This window comes from Protopterus annectens, chromosome 2.part1 (genome assembly GCF_019279795.1).
Source record: "Protopterus annectens isolate FY-2018-M chromosome 2.part1, PAN1.0, whole genome shotgun sequence".
Classification (NCBI taxonomy): Eukaryota; Metazoa; Chordata; order Ceratodontiformes; family Protopteridae; genus Protopterus; species Protopterus annectens.
The window spans coordinates 1,694,177,365-1,694,191,797 of record NC_056729.1 but is presented as its reverse complement, the minus strand read 5'-3'; the positions used below and the strand labels follow the sequence as shown (position 1 = coordinate 1,694,191,797).

The 14,433-nt window shown below is 44.1% G+C and overlaps 1 protein-coding gene across 2 annotated transcripts in view; it reads left to right on the top strand.

Moving 5' to 3' along the window:
* The window catches only part of CTNNBIP1 (catenin beta interacting protein 1), a 780,438-nt gene that overhangs the window by 622,929 nt on the left and 143,076 nt on the right, over nucleotides 1-14,433 (top strand). The gene's annotated exons all lie outside the window — the stretch shown is intronic.

Genomic DNA, 14,433 nt, shown 5'->3' with positions numbered 1-14,433 from the left:
TATCCTTCCATAGGGCCACCCAGGTCACAAGTAGCTGGGGATTCGGTCCTATCAGTAAGGAATGAATGAAGATTTACAACATCAGATAAAGAAGTTATGTCTTACCATAATGTTAATCTGTGTTGTAGATCTTCATTCATTCCTTACGTCCCGCCCTCCTTCCCCCTGCCTAAAGACTTCTAGGGATCCTTTGGTCCTATTGGCCTGATAAGGTATCTGCTCAGATAGGGCCGGCCTCCTTATCTCTGTTGCTTCTATTATCTCTGTGCTGGGCAGGCAAACTCGATCTGAAGAAAGGAGAAGAGGGGCACTATGGGTAGGACTTAGCTGGAGACTTTTTGGCTGGCGCGAGCTTGTATATTAGCTGAGTCGGTTCCGCGGTCGGAACCAAAGTCCTATCAGTAAGGAATGAATGAAAATCTACAACACAGGTGGAACATTATGGTAAGACATAACTTCTGTTTTTTGCTTAAGCCTCCCATTTCCAGATTTTTATCTTCACCTCATCCCCAAGTAATAAAAAGATGCACTCTTAAGAAATGTAAAGTTTCAGGGGATATATTGTGGGGTGGGGGACTGCATTCTGGAATTTTTGTTGTACACAACCAAACATTCCTATACTTTTCTCCGGCTATTCTTCATTCATGGTAGAAGTACTCTCCTGAAGGGTGATTCTTTTATCTAGAGATAAGCCCAAAACCGTACCATTTCATAGAGGTGCCTGATGATGGTTCATCTCTGAATTTTTCAAAAGTAAGATTTCTGTTTCACATTTGCTCAAATGATCTACAAGACATTCTGTGTCTTATTTCAGATTTCTTTAAGGTCACCTTATTCCACATTTGTTACCTTTATGCTCCCCTGTCATTATCATATGTGTGCAGTGTATGACCTCAACCATTTCTATCTACCATGGTGATGTGGACTTTCCCTAGATGCTTATACAAGCATTCCTCTGGCATCCATATAGAAGCTTTTGAAGCCTGCTCCTATAAAATAAATCTTTGAGTGAGGTGATAGAAATCCAAACTTTGAACTCAGTAGTGAGGCACACAGATGTCCCACTCACTAGGTGGAGTAGGAAGGTAACAGACAGCTGTCTGTCAGGTGCCAGAATCCAACACATAACACATGCACTCAGGTCACTCCGCAACAAGTACAAATATGACTTTGTCATTGTCCATGTGGGTGTGAATGACCTGAGATGCACCTCCCTGGACTACATGAAAAGAGACATGGTGGAGCTCTTGGATTATGTGGCCCAGGCAGGTATGACACTAGCCCTGAGCAGTATCCTACAGTCACCCAGAATGATACCACAGTACAAACAAAAAATGATTAACTTCAACAGTTGGCTAAGTTTCTGGTGTCATTCTAAGGGGATCCAGTATCTGTCTGCTTGGGATGACATTATTGACAGACCTCGATTTTGCCAGAGATGGCCTACATCTGTCACCCCTGGGTTCTGGATACTGGCTAAGGCTCTTGCCACCCCTATAGTGCCTTTTTTAGGCGGTGTTCCAAAGACCAAATTACCACCGTAACAGCTATAAATAAAAGCAGTCTGAGGGTCATGCTGCTCAACGCTATAAGTCTAAATCTCAAGATGCACTCGCTTGGAGCACTCCTCAAAATGGAGAACATCGACATTTGTGTTGTAACGGAGACCTGGTTTATAGCAGCAGAAAGCACCCCTGCACTACCAGGCTATAACTCATTCAACATCTTTTGGCCCTGAAACATGGACCAAAGCTCCAAAGGCGGTGGTGTCTCCATATTCATAAAGGATATGCACACCTCCAGACTAGTAGCCCAGCATAATGCATCTGAGATACTTCAGGTACAACTAACATTTGGTAAGACTGTGATCCAGGTCATAGCCTGCTATAGGTCCCCAACCATGTCCCTAGACTCTCACTCCATGTTCCTAAGCACCCTGGAATCTATCAAGGTCAATCCCAACACTCTCAAACTAGGAGACTTCAGCTACCCCTCCATCAAGTGAGAAAACTACTCAAGCACCAATGCACTGGCCCAGCGCTTCCTGGAATTCATCAGTTCCAGTGCCCTGGACCAGCTCATTCTTACCTCCACTAGAGGAAGCAACATCCTTGACCTGGTTATTACTAACATGGGCAACCGTTGCTCTTCACCAGTAGTCAATTCTTCCCCGATTAGATCCGACCACAAACTAATCACCATGGAAATTCACATTTCGCCCACACCCCCGCAAAGGTATCCACCATGAAAAACTTCTCCAAAGCTGACTTTGGACTCCCAAAAACAGAAGTGGCTAACTTCAAGGCACCCATGCCAATGGAAAATGGATGCATGACTGCCGAATCATACACCAATGCACTGAATGAACATGTACAAAAATGCATGGAACTAGCCATACCCAACAGAACCAAGACTCTCTCCTCCAAAAAAAGGAAGGCAGTCTGGTGGTCCCCTGCCATTAATAAACTCTACAACAGAGGGAAGAAACTGTTGCAGAAAAAGGTGAAGTCCCAAGACTGGAAGAGTTCCCTTATTAGCCTTAACAAAAAGTTGAGATCCCTCATCAAAACCTCCAAAGCCAGCTATGAAGGCAGAATTGAGGCAGACACTAAAAACAGCCACAAAGCCTTCTTTAGTTATATCAAGAATCTCCATGGCAATACCCAGATTTGCTCTGAGTTACTGCACAGTGGTACCTCCTATACAGAGCCAACAGATATTGTCAGCATACTGGCTGACAAATTCAGTGCCAACTTTACTCCTCTCTCACTCCATAAAGGACCAATACCAGAAGAAAGCCAGACACCCTGCATTACTGCGGCACAGATTAAAGCTGCATTGTCTAAGGCCAAGAACACAGCTTCCATGGGACCCAACAATATCCCTGGCTGTGTTCTACATGAATTACAAAGTGAGCTGGCACCACATCTGTGTGCCCTGTTCAATCACAGCCTCACCTCAGGCTTTGTCCCCACTGAATGGCGCACTGCTACAGTCGTCCCTCTCCATAAAGGAGGAGCGACTAGAGACTCTGGAAATTATCACCTGATGGGTCTGATATGAAAGGCTATGGAGCTCATCATCATGGACCTAATTAGCAAGGATATAGAGACTCTCCAGACTTTAGATCCCACGCAGTTTGGTTTTGTGAAAAGTAGATCATGCCTGCTCAACCTGGTTGACTTCTTTTAGTCAGTCACCAAAGTGGTGGATGAAGGTAGGGCAGTTCATACAGCCTACCTCGATCTGGCCAAGGCCTTTGATACTATTCCTCACTCAGGAATTATTGATAAACTCGCCAAATTAGGCATCAACCCCTATATCATTACGTGGGTTGCAAATTGGCTCACCGATAGAACACACAGTGTGAAAGCAGCAGATTCTAAGTCAGACCTCCGAGCAGTTATGAGTGGAGTCCCACAGGGATCGGTCCTGGGTCTTCTCCTGTTTGACATCTACTTCTCAGAAGTCCAGGCCAACACGGAGGGACTCTGGCTGACCAAATTCGCAGATGACTGCAAGCTAGGGGTCATTATAACTCCCCAAGTCATGTAGACATCCTACAGAAAGGCCTCACTGAGACCAGTGACTGGTGTCGAAACCATGGCCTTAAGCTTAATGCCAAAAAATGCATCATCATCCCCTTTGGGAAAAACTCAGATGTTCTTCGTGTTTCACTGTTGCAGTCATAACTGTAGGGTGCTCCTGCCGGCAGGCAGCCCGAGGTCGGCCAGAATCCCAAAGTCTGGGTCCGGCGTCGGCTGTATAAGCTAGTACCCTGACGTCAGTACGCTTTGGTACATAGCCCTCAGCCGACGCCATCTTCTCCAGTCTTTCTTGCCGTGTGGTGGAAAGCAGCTCGCAAAACGTTGGTTGGCGATTTTCGAACAGCGTATTTGGTTGTTGTCGGTCCGAAGTTGTTACTTCTCTTCTCAAAGCTAAGTACCCCGTTGGGGAATCTTTTTCTTGTTCCTCCGATGTCAGAAAAAGTTAATAATTGTATAGCGTGTAGGAAACAAATACCTCATAAAGATTTCCACTCTTACTGTCTACCTTGCTTAGGCCCTGACCACGACGTTTCTTGTTGTCGGTTCTGTGCCAGGTTCAAATCTCGTACTATCAAGCGCAGGTACGATTGGGCTTTAAATTATTTTGGCAGACGCTTCAATTATAGAATGTCGTCGGACACTACCGGAGTTCAAAAGAAGCGCAAAGACAAAGACAGGCCTCCGAGGTCCAAACAGGACTCGTTGCAGCTGGAGCCAGCGTCCGGTTCGGCTGTCGTCAGTGAGGCGCTTTTGCAGCCCCTGTCGTCCGCCACTTCTGAACCGATGGCTGATACGGACTCCCATGGGGAGCCATCGAGGCCCACTATTTTAACTGCTGCAGGACCTTCGGACGTCGCTCCTTCAGATGGGTCCGGAACCGCTGTGCAGGTACCGGCTTCTGAGGGGTTTTCAGGCCTACTCACATCACTATTTCAAAGGCAAAGACAAAGACTCCTGTTAAGTCTAAAGTTCCAGCTCAAGCTGCTTCTGAATCTACTCCCAAGACACAAAAGCAATTATTGAGGATGGCTGAAGATTTGCTTACAATGATTAGGGGTTCTCACCCCCCTCCTGAGAAAAGGCCTCGACAGGATGTTACTCTGGATTCCTCTGACCAGGCTTCTGTATCTTCTGTTTCTTCCTCAGATCAGGACTATTCCTTTCCCCCTTATGAGGATTCGGATGCTGAGGACTCTTTACCCTCGGCCTCTCCGTCTGAGGATTTTTCTTTTGGGGAAACCTTGCATGAGACGAGGGAACATTTTCATTGGGAAGGACAGGAATATTCTGCTTCCAAGAAGAGGCTTAGAGAATTTCTTCTTCTTCCTCAGCATAGGCCTTTAGCTATCTCTCCTGTTTTGGACATTGTAGATGATGCTTTTTCTGAGGCTAATTTGAATCCTGATTCCATGCCTCCTGCTCCTTCTAAGCCTGATAGATTTTATAGGGTTCCTGACTCTCATTTATTTTTATTTAAAAACCCTTCTGCGGATCCTGAAACTATTTCTCAGGGCTCTAAGGCTGCTAAGGTTGCTACTTCTAAAAATCCTATTCCCTCTGAAAAGGATTCTCGTGCTTTAGACAGGTGGGGAAAAAAGGTATATACTTCTGCTACCCTGTCTGTAAGGGCTTTAAATTGCCAGTTTCATATGTTTAAATATCAGCAATTTCTTTTGTCTGTTTTGAAGCAAAAGCTTGCTTCCCTTCCTGCTTGTGCAGAGGATAAGGAACTTCAGGATGTTTTGCATGCTACTGAACAGGTTAACAAGCATAGCTTACATTGTGGTTTTGATGCTTTGGATGCTTCTTGCAGGCCTGCTGCCTCTGGTACTGTTATTAGGAGACATGCCTGGCTTCGTGAACAAAGTTTGCCTTAACAGGTTAAGGCTAAGTTATTAGATGCCCCTGTTCAACAAGATGTGCTTTTTGGATCTAAGGCTGAGGAAGTTATTAAAAAGATGGAAGAAAAGGCAAAGTCTATGCAGACTGTAAAAGATTTCTTGCAAGTTCAGCCTCCTAGATTTTCCAGGAATTGGCCCTCTAAAAATTGGTCCTTTCCCACGTCTGACAGGCCTCAAAGGGGAAGATATAGGCGCTCCAGAGGTCGTGGTCAAGGCCAGGCCTCTTACAGATCTAGACAATGGACTGCTTCTTCACCTAGAAGGGGAGAAGACAGATCCCTATCTCAAAGAAAGCAAACTCAATGACTCTCTCGGTTGGGCTTCAGGACCCCTTCACCTGGACGCCCCTCTCGGAGGAAAACTGTCTCTTTTTTTACAGAAATTGGGCTCATATCACCCAGGACAGATGGGTATTGGACGTGATTTTAAAAGGTTACAAATTCCACTTTCACACTTTGCCAAGGACTCACGGTTGGCCAGATCTGCCAAAACTTCAATGGTCAGAGGCCTTAACTCAAGTGGATGCTCTTCTGGCTATGAGAGCCATAGAGCCTGTTCCACTCTCGGAAATGGGAAAAGGGTTTTATTCAAGACTGTTTCTGGTTCCCAGAAAACAAAACTCTTGGAGACCTATTCTGGACCTTTCTGTGTTAAACACCTTTTTGGAAATTCCAAAGTTCAAGATGCTTACTCTGCAACAGCTAATTCCAATGCTCTCTCAGGACGCCTGGATGGTGACATTGGACTTAAAGGAAGCCTATTTACATATTCCCATCAGACAAGAACGCAGGAAATTCCTCAGGTTCAAGGCAGGTTCGAGGCACTTTCAATTCTCTGTTCTGCCCTTTGGTTTATCTACTGCCCAGAGTCTTCACCAAGTGCCTGGCACCAGTAGTGGCTTACTGCAGACTTCAGGGGATCCAGATTTACCCCTATTTGGACGACTGCCTTATTCAGGCAGACAGCAAAGATATTCTGCTTCAACATCTGGACTTTGTTCAACGTCTTCTCCTCCTACTGGGATTCTCAGTGAACATAAAAAAGTCACATTTGATCCCTTCTCAACAAATGGTATTCTTGGGAGCCCTCTTAAATACAACCTTACAAAGGGCCTTCCTCACTCCAGAAAAACAAACTCAGCTGGCTTCTACTTTCAACACGTTGGCAACTCTATCTCAGTTCACTGCAAGGAAATTCCTGCAGGCTCTCGGCTACATGGCTTCCTGCATTCTGTTGATTCCAAACGCAAGGCTTCACATGAGAAAGCTTCAATGGTATCTGAAAAGTGTATGGTCACAGCATTACCACGATCTGGATATTCTGATTCCTCTGATCCCCTGCCTTCAGAAGGAGTTCCTCTGGTGGTCCAGGGCATGCACTTCAAACGAAGGAAAACCTTTTCGTCTTCCTCAACCTACTCAAATCCTAACCACGGACGCCTCGGAATATGCTTGGGGAGCACACTCTCGACAATTGCCAGCAGGGAACCTGGACAAAGGACCATCTTCACTGGCACATCAATCTGAAGGAAATGTTGGCAGTTCAAAACGCCCTTCTAGCCTTCAAGAACCTTTTACAACCAGGCCCTCTGCTAATTCGCACAGACAACACCACGGTCATGTGGTACATCAACAAGCAGGGGGGTTCTCATTCATACCCACTTTGCAGACTAGCTATGGGTTTATGGGACACAGCTCTAAATTTGAATCTACATCTCCAGGCTCAATTCATTCCAGGGAAACAGAATCTCTTAGCAGACAGCCTGAGCAGAAACATTTCAGATCCTCACGAATGGATGCTAGACACCAACTTGTTCAACAGGATTACTGCAGTTTGGGGATGTCCCCAGATAGATCTGTTTGCATCCCATCTCAATCATCAGCTGCCTCGCTTTTGCACCAGGTCCTTCCACAAAACAGCTTGGAGAGTGGATGCCCTGTCCTTCAGCTGGAGAAGCCTTTCAGCATATGCCTTCCCTCCTCTTCCTCTACTACCTTGGGTATTACTGAAAATAAAACAGGACAAGCCCAAGTTCCTCATCTTGATTGCTCCAAATTGGCCTCGACAGTTTTGGTATCCAACTTAAAGCACCTGTTCTCGGGGCCTCCTTGGATTCTCCCACTGAACCCTTCGCTTCTGTCCCAGCATCAGGGTCAGTTACTACATTCCAATCTCAAGACCCTTTGCCTGGCAGCTTGGCTCTTCAAAGGAATTTGATTCCCTCTAGTCTTCCCAAACAAGTTTTGGATGTTCTTTTGGAAGCTAGACGGCCTAGCACTAGGAAATCCTATGCCTCTAAATGGAAGAGGTTTTCTATTTGGATGAAGGACCGAGGCTCTGATCCTCAGGTACCTGATCTCTCTTCTATTTTGCTTTACCTTTCGAACTTTTATCTAAAGGACTTTCCTTTTCTTCCATTAAGATTCATGCTTCTGCTATCTCTCGCATTTCAGTTCTGATCCTCCTGTTTTTCTCATCCTTTGGTGAAGCAGTTCTTGAGAGGGGCTAAAATTTGGCCTCCAAGGACCCCTCCTGTCCCTGCCTGGGATCTTAATTATGTTTTAGAAAAACTTACTTTGCCTCCTTTTGAGCCTGCTGCATCTTCAGATATTAAGTTTCTATCCTGGAAGACTGTTCTTTGTTAGCATTGACCTCTGCCAGAAGGGTCTCAGAGTTGCAAGCTCTCATGGCTGTGGAACCATACCTTATTTTCCATCAGGACAGAGTATCCTTGAGGACCAATCCTACTTTCATGCCTAAGGTGATTTCAAAAGTGGCTTTAAATCAGACAATTCACCTTCCTACTTTCTTTCCAAATCCTCAAAATAAAGGGGAAAGGATTTTGCATTCATTAGATGTGCACAGACAGTTACGATTTTACCTGGACAAGACTAAAGATTTCAGAAAGTCTAACCAATTGTTTGTTTCCTTTGCCTCCAGTTCTCTTGGAAAACCTATTTCTAAACAAACTATTTCCAAATGGATTGCTTATGGAATCAGATTTTGTTACACTCATCATGGGAAACAGTTTCCAGGTACCATTAGAAGTCACTCTACTAGAGCAGCTGCCACTTCTACAGCTTTCCTCAGAGGAGTCCCTACCAAGGATATCTTGAAGCTGCCACTTGGAGTTCTGTGCATACTTTTCCAAGCACTACAATCTCCCCTTGTTTTCTAAGTCCAGGGCAGGCTTTGCCTCTGCTGTCTTGCAGGGTATTCTTGCCTCCCCTTCTTCTATCTAAAGCCTCCTCCCTTTTATACTGCTTTGGGATTCCACCCTACAGTTATGACTGCAACAGTGAAACACGAAGAACATAGTACAGTTGTGTACACCTACCATAAATGTAGATGTTCGAGTGTCTTCACTGTTGCAGTCGCGGTTTCCCTCCCTCCTATCTCCTCTTTTCCTTTTTTGTGGTGTATTTGTGTTTCCTTGTTGGATTCATTTTTGATTTGTTGGGGACTTCTGACATCTAGGGCAAGAAAGGCTGGAGAAGATGGCGTCGGCTGAGGGCTATGTACCAAAGCGTACTGACGTCAGGGTACTAGCTTATACAGCCGACGCCGGACCCAGACTTTGGGATTCTGGCCGACCTCGGGCTGCCTGCCGGCAGGAGCACCCTACAGTTATGACTGCAACAGTGAAGACACTCTAACATCTACATTTATGGTAGGTGTACACAACTGTACTTTCTCACTAATTACCACATCGATGGGAGCCCACTGAACACTGAAAGCGTTATGCGAGATCTGGGGACACAGGTTGACAGCAACCTATCCTTCGACCACCACATTGCCACTGTGGTCAGAACGTCTTTCTATGTGGCACATCTCATTACCAAGGGTTTTGCATCCAGGAAGAAAGAGGTAATCATTTCTCTCTACTCTTCCCTCATTAGGCAAATCATAGAGTTGTTGTTGTTTGTCTTTTTGGCTTTTCCCGGTTAGGGGTCGCCGCAGCGGAACTCTGGTCTGCTAATGATTGGCAGTAGATTTTTACGGTGCCGAGTTGCCATCCCAACACCCAACCTTCAGCGAAGGCACGCCCATTCACGCATGTCTTTCGGAGGCCACTCGACCGCAGGGAGGACATGCAGAGTATAATGCTCCATTTCATATGTACCTCACTAGACACCTGCAGCAGCTGGAGAGGCCACAAAAGTACCTCACGAAGAGGGTCATAGGCCTTAAAACACATGTCCTACACAGACAGACTCAAAAAAACTCCAGCTATTCCCTGTCTCATATCGTCTACTAAGAGGCGATCTCTGCTTGACTTACAAAGCCATGTCTGAACCATCTCTGTTAGAAATGCTACATCTAAAGAAATCCCAGTCCCTCTGCTCTACACGCTCCATAGACCTCAGCCTCATTACCACAATCAACAGAACATGCTGGAGGGACAGGTTCATAACCCCGAGACTGCCCATGCTCTGGAATAGACTTCCTTTACATATCAAGCAGAGCACCTCACTAGCCCTCTTCAAGAGAAATCTTGATGAGTGGTTGGGAAATAGAAAGTTCACCCCAAGGATCACTCCAGTGGCTCTGCTTGATAGAGGCACTGGGAACGAACATCGGGCGGCATAATGCCAGGGTATTTCTATGGGCTAGGCTTGTAAGGGCCCCAGGGTCATTAGCCTAGTACTTACCTGTGAATCTATGAAAAGGTTGGAATACTTGGCACAATGTCCGTCTCCCAGACCAATGGAGTTAACATGGAGAACATAAAAAAAGAACACCTGCTACTTCATGTGAATGACTTTTTCTGAGCAGATGTTTGTACACAAGTGTCACAGTTTCTTTAGAAATCTGCTGTAGATCCTGCATATTTTGTGTTCAATTTAAATGGCAGTTTTGGGTAGACGCTGTAAACAATCGACAATAACAACAAAACAAAGTAAAACATTGCTTATTCCACCGCTGCACCAGCACCGCACTCACTGCTAATTATACACCACAACTCAGAGATTTCAGTGCAGTGGGAAAGGGCAGATCCCTGTTCCCCCATTGCACCATAGTCTTTCGCGGAGAAAAAGCCATTACATGCGATCAGCTGATTTTCATCCATACACACATTAGTAGAGTTGTGTAGTGTGTGTGTGTGTGTGTGTGTATATATATATATATATATATATATGTATGTGTGTGTATAAAAATATGATCAAAGAAATGTGGGGAATCGGGGGTCTTCGCAGTCCCTGGAAGCCAGTGAGAGGTTCTAGATGCTCTAGGTCCATTTTACATTTGTTTAAAACACTTTTTTTCATGCAAGGTTGGCCTGACCAAAAATCACGATTAAACGAAAAAATTCAGTCTTGTTCTTCAACTTTGGTTTTACTTGAATCCTTTGCAACACATTCTAACTGACCAAGACTCACTGCGATAACTAAATTAAGTTAGAGGTCTGGGGACTTCTAGGCAACAGAAACCATGGGCTTATGAATGCTCTGAGGTGCATTTTAGAGCTTTTTTTCCCCAACCTTTTGATTCATTGATGGCCTGAACAAAAATCATACCTAAGGAAAGAAATGAAATCATACTTTTTTATTTCGATAAACAAATGAGTTGTATCCAAGACATCATGCTCAAAGTTAACCAAGTAGCAATGCACAATAACCCCCACCCATCACCTGATTAGAGCTTTTAAAAACACTTATCCCACCTGCTTGGGATCCATGTTTTGAATCCTAGTAACTGTTCTATCCTGGCATTCTGTGCACCTCCTGCTTTCTGTAAGTACTGTAATTCACTTGTTGAACCTAATTTACTGAATGTAGCTGTGATGTCATCTAGTTTTTGACTTGTAACAAAAGCTACTTGTGTACTGTTTATGTGGTGACCCTGCAGAAGACTACTAGTGTTGTATTAATTTTTTGCCTGATATTTCTGCTACTGTAAAGCTGCTGTAAGGTTTTTGTGAACCATTGACCTAAAATGAGTTTGGAATTTTGCCAATAAGTTACCATCTCTAACTAATGCTTGTATGGGAAGATGTGAATCGTTTATACCTATAACAGAGCTATAGATGCTGAAATACTGTTGAACTAGATACTAAGAAATATAATCACCGTCTAACGCATTATCTAACATTTCCGGTGAACTATTTAACTGGGACTACACTGGTGTGTTTTAAATATTCCTTAACGTACCATTAATAAAAGAGGGCTAAATACTGTTTTTGTCTGCTATTGCGTTACTAGGCTGTCTGTGTATTTGTTACCTAGTATTTTCTGCTCTGCTTAATACTGCCCACTCCCCATTTGCAGAGATTCTACTCACCTCACCCTAATGCCTATATTTCTGCTCTCTTTTACAGTGTTTAAATGTGCCTACTGCATTTTTTACTGAAAATATAACCCTGCTGCTTTGCCTGTCCCTCAAGACTGTACTCTGCGATCTGAAGCTGCAGCGGTCTACTACCTGCCCCACCATCTTCCACTATAGAGTTACAGTAGTTATTAAAACCTTTAGGTGTTTTTTTCATTAAAGTATCTTACTTGTTCTGAGTGAGTAGTGTGCATGGACACTAAGGCCTGCCTTAGACCCGCCCTTTTTCTTTACAACTGACTTAAAATTAACAGTATCTCTTAATTAACAGTCGACCCTGACTTTCCACCTGATTTACTGTCAGCTACTGCCCATAAAAGTCGCATTGGTGTTGCCAGTCACAGTTAAATATAATCTCACTTTAACCAGTTAATTACCTACTTTAGCTCACTATTTCAGTTCTTTGCTGAGTTCCTTACCTTGTGGAGTTGATTCAGCCCACTTGGGCTCACTTCGCTTCCCACCATGTCCCTCTATTCCCACCCGCCCCGCCTATACCCAAATTTATTCATAACCACAATCACCTGACTTCCCTAACACCTCCCACCAACCACTCCCCCCTTTCTTTCCTTTCACCACCTGCTCATTAATTTGTTCTGTGGTGCTCTGCCACATCACACTACCCTTTCTCCCTCTAATAACTCGCAAACCAGATAATGTAACTCCACATATACTACAACAACCCCATGAACTCTCGACCATACTTGCACCTCCTATTTTCTTAGCAGTTCTATACCTAGGCTACCATCTAACTTCTTACCACTCCACTATCACTAACCACAATCACCTAAACTCCCCCACGCTAACCTATTCAAACTCTCACCACCATAATGGGATATACATTTCACCTACCATCTTCAGCCACACCCCCTCTGAGCTCACCAGGCTCACCTACAAAGAAACTAATTGTAAAAAACTACCCAGTTTACTCGAACACCATGTGATCGCCAGTTACCTACACGCACGGACCACTGCTACTAACCAACCTGCACTCAGTGGTAACATCCACCCTAATGTAAACCACCAACGACCAGCAAAAAACGATAGTGAACACGCAGTAATGAAGAAATAATGATTATTTATTTATAATTCCTTCAAATCCAGACCGGTTTCGGCTATTCAGCCTTTATCAATGAATACAATAAAGTTTTTTTGAATGAAATGATGCAGCCTGCATTTATACTAGTCTCTGATTACCTGGAAACAATATTACAGCACCACCCAGTGGCTGGAGTAACAAAGTGTACTTTATTGTATTCATTGATAAAGGCTGAATAGCCGAAACCGGTCTGGATTTGAAGGAATTATAAATAAATAATCATTATTTCTTCATTACTGCGTGTTCACTATCGTTTTTTGCTGGTCGTTGGTGGTTTACATTGTTGGCTTGACCCTGCATGCCATCCTTGCGGAGCGTATGGTTGTTTGCTAACATCCACCCTAACCCAGGCCCCTCCACTACTATACCCACCGCTACAAACCTGCATGGACCTAATATTTCCTGCAAGCAAAAACCCTCAGATCTCTTAATACTCGGTATAAACATCCACAGCATCATGAATAAAATTGAAAATCTACATGCCTCTATATCCTTCTATAACCCTGACATTGTACTCCTAACTGAGACCTGGCTCAAGCCCCACATCAAAGATACCACCATAGCCTCCTGGCTACAATATTCTTAGATGTGATTGAAGAGCTAAAAGAGGTGGGGGCATTGCCCTACTTTACAAGCACAACCTTACTCTCCAACAAATACGTAAAGATATCCCCACTTTCAGCTATGCAGAAACCCTGTTTGCAAATATAAAATTAAACCAGCAGAAACAACTCAACATTATAGGTGTCTGCTTACCACCAGGTGACAGTATTGCCACCCTAGAATCCATTTTACATTGGACTTCCACCGCCCTCCCTCAGGAGACACTTATCCTGGGGGACTTCAACATTGATTGGGCCTCTATCATGGCATCCCCTCGAAGTACCACTTAAACCTAATTACCTTCACACAGCTTATCCAACCCCCCCCCCCCCCCACCCGTATAGACAAAGCCACCAAAAAAGGAATCCGTATTAGACTGGATCCTTACCAACAAGCCTTCATCTGCCAATGTATCTGGTACATTACCTGACTCCCTCAATGATCACCTACTCAGATTCATACTAAGGCAGCACACAAAACCCATAAAAGCCCCCATCTTACTTTCTATCCATAGTTCCAAAAATTTCAAACCAGACCAATTTATCAACACCATAAAAAATAAATTGATCACCTCTTAAAACTCTACCATTAGATGAAGCCGTGGAGTACTTTAATACTACCTTCTTGGGTATCCTTAATCTTGTGGCTCCACAATGTATAATTCATATTAAAACCAACCCAGCCCCCTGGATCTCAAAGGACACAAGATCCCTACTCAAACAACGAGACATAGCTTGGGCAACCTGGTGAACCAACAAAACAAGTACAAATCGACAATACTTAGAGCTCAGAAACAAAGCAAAAAACAAAAACATAATGACAAAAAAAGTTATTATATCCAGTTATAAAAAAAAACTCATTACAACAATCCATAAAAATTCTGGTCTGCAATCACCAACATTCTCCAACCAGGCAAAATTACCTCCCGAAACCCTAACATTGAAGGTGATAA